The sequence below is a fragment of the Charadrius vociferus genome, unplaced genomic scaffold (assembly GCF_000708025.1).
Source record: "Charadrius vociferus isolate BGI_N301 unplaced genomic scaffold, ASM70802v2 scaffold161, whole genome shotgun sequence".
Taxonomy (NCBI): Eukaryota; Metazoa; Chordata; class Aves; order Charadriiformes; family Charadriidae; genus Charadrius; species Charadrius vociferus.
Genome location: NW_009646928.1, coordinates 1,812,484 through 1,817,533, shown reverse-complemented (window position 1 = coordinate 1,817,533; position 5,050 = coordinate 1,812,484). Strand labels below are relative to the sequence as shown.

At 36.0% G+C, this 5,050-nt stretch overlaps 1 protein-coding gene across 1 annotated transcript in view; it reads right to left on the bottom strand.

The window, feature by feature from the left end:
- OLA1 (Obg-like ATPase 1) overlaps nucleotides 1-3,169 on the bottom strand; it is a 99,893-nt gene extending 96,724 nt beyond the window's left edge. Inside the window, exon 1 of the mRNA XM_009894540.1 lies at nucleotides 3,031-3,169. The gene's annotated coding sequence lies outside the window, so the exon portion shown is untranslated. The remainder of the gene's footprint in view (nucleotides 1-3,030) is intronic.
- Between the last annotated feature and the right edge of the window lie 1,881 nt (nucleotides 3,170-5,050).

The following is a 5,050-nucleotide window of genomic DNA, read 5'->3' as shown; positions in this document are numbered from 1 at the left end:
GAAAATATTTGCTTTCCAATTACTAAACTGGAACTAATTCAATCATTAGTCTGTCAAACCTTGCCTGAAAGTAGCCATATTGGGAGAACAGGGGTAGGAGGACAACAAAATAAAAAGCCAACAATCTTTCCTTTCTGAAAAAGCTACATATTGGCACAACGTAACAAATACGAGTTTTCACTGAATATTGCCTAAAATTTAAAACAAACAAATAAGTAGTTTAAATACACAAATTAAGTTAGTAACAGAATATAAACTAAGACCTTGAAATCACAAGCATTCAAAATATTTTTTTAATGTATTAAGGTCTCTTCTTTTTTTAATATCCACAGTTTCATTCACACCAGAAAGCGAGCAACAGGTAACATTAAAGCTCAAGGAAGTTTGCTCAGCTAATTCATTTGGCAGCAACACAGCAGTTTTTACTGGAAGTTCTTGGAGCCCACCTTCTGTGTAAAGTCTGTATCACTGAACTTATTTATTGTAAACAGTCATATACATCATCCACCACTGCAGAAAAAAAAAGCACAGGTTATAAGTTCTGGCAGCGTACCTTAATCTATTAAGTAGAGATTTACCTTTATGTAATAGTCTCTAAATTGTTGCCTACATGATTCCATTTACAAACATTTACATTTTCAATTAATGTAATAACAGTCAGCTTTCAGCATGGGCTAGCAAGTAACTGCACACCAGTCCCATCCAAGCTGATGCTTTCTTCTTTTGCAGATAGGAACAGATTTTCAAGCAACAAACTGTACCTGAAGAGCCTAACTGTTCCTCTGATGGCAGAATGGCCACAAACTCATACTAGCAATATTCTCAGCAACAGAGTTCATCTCTCTGTAGTAGCAGTCAGTTCAGCATGACAGACAACAACTGCCAGCCTGGCCCAGTCCCACTCTTCTCTTCCCTTGCTCACAGCAGGCATCAAGGCAAGATTACTTTGGCCTGTTGAACGTTATTTTAGTTACCACAAACTCCCCTTTCTTTTTTCCCCACCTCCCAACGACGACTGCAGTTATGTGATGACTAAGTGTAACATATGGGAAATAAAAACCTGAATGCTTTAGATTTTAACAGACAAAATCTTGAGGCTAGACAAGAGTCTAATTTAAAGCGAACTCACTGTTTATAAAACATTCTGCGTGCATAGATTGATTATATCTACTAATCCAAACAAGTAGAAAATTAACGCAGAATACATTACATAAAGATGAAGCACAAAATCAAGACTATACAAGAGAAATTAAGGGATTTAAATTACAATTCAGTTGTAATCTTCATGACCATAGCCTTCTTTTCCTGAGTCAGTCTCAGGCAGACAAGCACAAACAGCCCAAGACGACTTACCTCAGTCTACTGTACTACTCAATTATCACTGCTTTATTACTGTTACAGTGAAATATTAAAATCATATAAGTAGCACACGTGAACTCAGGAGCTATAACTACCCACTAATCCCCACATCTATTGATTTTAAGTAACATACTCTCTTAAAGTCAAATGCCCATTCAAATTAAAGCTGATTTACTATTTATATCCAGCTTACTATCCAATTCAGTACATTTACTGAACACAGATTCACCAAATATACTATCTTCATTAATATTTAAGCATGATTTTTTTTTCCAGAGAGAGAGAATGTTTGCAAGTCGGAGAACACACATACAGATATTTACAATCTTGGCACTCCTTGTAAGGATATATGGCCAAAGGCAGGATGAGGGGAGACGTAATAAACTCTTTGTCACTTCAACGTTTAATTTAGAAGTAGCCAGTCACAGCTAAGTGAGAAGTGAAAGAGATTATTTATGTGGCCAAAGCAGCAATAACACTACAATTTAGAACAAATCTGTCAACAAAACTTAAAAGCCACACCTTTATCTCTGCACTATTTACAACCAGAAAGTTTTCTCTCAAATTCATCAGTTTTGTTTTATGATCTATACAGTAACCAGTATGGTTAATACTTACTTGAGCAGGAAAAACAAGATAACATGTTATAACAATCCACCTAAACAAAGAGTTCCATATTAATGTATTTTTCAGTATTTAAAAAGTGCACAGAAATCACAGACGGAAGCAACTTGTTCGGACCCGAAAATTAAGTTAACAAATGGATTTTTGATCAGTGACTAATCAATCTTTTTTAATTGTGGTGTAATCTGGCTCTAAAACAGAGGCCCAAGCGTTGAACAAAAGCACAGACATACATGCTAATTTGCCCTATGATTTATGCACACTCACTTTATTCAAGATACCTCTGCAAGTAACTGCAAACTGAAAATAACAAGTCACAAGTGTCTTTTTAAGTTTCTGTTTTCTGAAAGCACCTTAAGTTTTGCTGTTCAAGCAAAAATCCAGTTCCCACACTGAATACATAGAGCAGACTACAGAAACAGTCAATAGCAAAAAACATTGATGTGACAGAATTATACACTCCTAGAATAAGGGAACAATTAGAAGAGACATATTGTAGGAAATCACTGAATATACCAGGTAACAAGTAGCAGAGCCTATAAAAAGGAGAAAGTAAGTCAGAGGAAAAAAGGCTGTCCATAAAGTTTACTGCCAAAAGACTGGGGACACAGGTATGTTGACAGGTATTTGTTTGGCTACCTACAGCATATACAATATTCTGAATGATACAAAATACACGGTGGAAACTTTACAAATGAGCAACCCCGTGACACATTAGCTATGTCCGTTACTGTTCATTTTCCAAATCTCTTCAGAAGATCCTCCAAATCACCTGGGAGTCACTACCCTCAAAGACAGGAACACCAAGCACCAAATGGTGCTGAGCAATGACTATCAGCTCCTGGATTTCTCATTCTTGCACCACAAACTTCACATTGGAGTAAAAAAAAAAAAATGTATAATCCAAGTACATATATAATTTTACATTCTAAAACAGATGTCAGTAAAAACTTAATCATAGTTGCATTACATTTCTACAAAAGCTTTAGCTTCAGTAATACTATTTCAGATGCTTAACTGAAGAAAAATATTAAGAATTTGAGTTACCTTGGAGGTTTGTGATACTGGCATAGGAAGTCAAATCTGTCATCTGGCACAGGTACTCGACTCTCATTTGGATCAATAGTACAGAAAGGAAAATTTTCTGCTGCTGCTTGACTCTTTGTTAACACATTAAAAAATGTTGATTTCCTGTAAACGAAATACACACATTCTTAAAGAAGTTCAAATTAGAAGCATTTAAAAGGGCTGTAGAGTAACACATCTTATTCCAACCTAAAAGCAATACCGAACTTCCCCTTTATTTCAACAACAGTGACCACTGACTTGAGTCTAATATAAGACTTCTTCAAATAGGCATACGGAGTGTCCCATTGAAATCTAATGATGTTCACCTCTCTTCTCTGCCCTTGAAAATTCCCCTAAGCAACTACATTGCACATGTCAGTTAGCAAAGAAATTTTAAGTCAAAAACACAACACTGCTCTACTGGCCACTACTCATTTTTCCTCAAGCACAAAACAAGAAAGTAATAAGGATGCTTGAAACTTATTCCAAGTGAACTACTTTTACCGAGACTCACCAGCTCTTTCCACAGCTCTATTGTTTCTTCAGATTTGTTTACATATTAACACAATTTCAGTATCCAACCAATAAAAGTCAACAATCAAAAGAGAAAGGTATAGGAAGCAAACCACATCAGTTAATCAATTACAAGTAATCTTTTGTGCATGTGAAGATACAGTTCCACCTTACCAAACATTTTTCATCCTTGTTAAATATCAATGGAAAAAACCTGCAAGTGGTATCAGAGAAAAAGAACACTTCCACTTAAACCAAATAGCAGATTGTTTTGTTAGTTGGCATTTATTAAGCCAAAAAGAGAAAAATTCTTGAGTTACTGCTAAGAGATAGTTTTTAATCTCCCTAAATCCTCTACAATAAATATTCTGTGGGTTTTGTTTGGTTTTTTGCTGTGGGGTTGGGTTTTTTGCTGTTCCTTTTTTTGCTTTTGGTAACTTCTCAGCCAAAATCTGGAAGCTGCCCTGCATACAGCCAACATGCTCAAAAGTCAGCCACAATTTTCTTTGAAACTTACATCATAACATAACTGCAAATGATATTTTTCTCCATTGACATGTTATACAATGTTACTGCTGATTATTTCCCTTCTGGTGTGCAACTAAACTACACCCTGAAAAATAAAATAAATGATAATGAGAAGACAAGAAAACAGTACTTGGGCCTCTGAGACACACTCAAAGACTTTCCCTCTAATGTTTTAAAGATTTAAAGTTTGAGAATGCTGAGAACTTAATTTAGTAAATATGATACACAAATTAAAACCAGTAGTTTCATGCAGATATTCTCCAGATATTTCACGCAGATATTCATGCAGATATTCTCCAGGTAACTCATCATCCTTTTTAAGTGCCTTAAGTATAGCTCCTTTGAGGAGCCATAACAACTACAGATGAGAAGCTGACAGAGAATAACAACTCATCTTCCATCTCTTTTAAACTGTAACTTACACAACTTTTTTTACATTACAAACTTTGAAGAAGTTTTAACTAAGGAAGTCCTCTTCACTGCAAATGACATGGTATCATTAACCCCTTCCTGTGTACATCATCCTCTCCAAAAAAAAAAAGTATAAAAGGAATTTGTATGTACTTGCATGCATGTATAGGTATTTGCATAAAAGCATGCATTACACATACACAACAATGGAAGTAAGGAAATAAAAAGCACATAGTATTTTATGGAAAACAGCAATTGCTAAGATTTTTTTTTTATTTTAATTCTTCACTATTCTCTTGTCCAGACTTGTACATACCAGCCTCATGCTACCCGAGTGTTTTACATCGCTCCACCTGTAAGTAGCTCAAGCTAAAGATGTATGTCTGCTACTGAGCAAAAAGACTCAGACTGTATCCCTCTGCTCGTATACGCGTCTATAGGCGCCTGTCTTCACCCAAAAACTGTGCCAGGTCGCTCTACCTGGAGCAGAAGCAAACTCAGGGAGAGCGGGGAGCCCCGGCCTGCCGGACGGTCCCGGCCTGCTCCC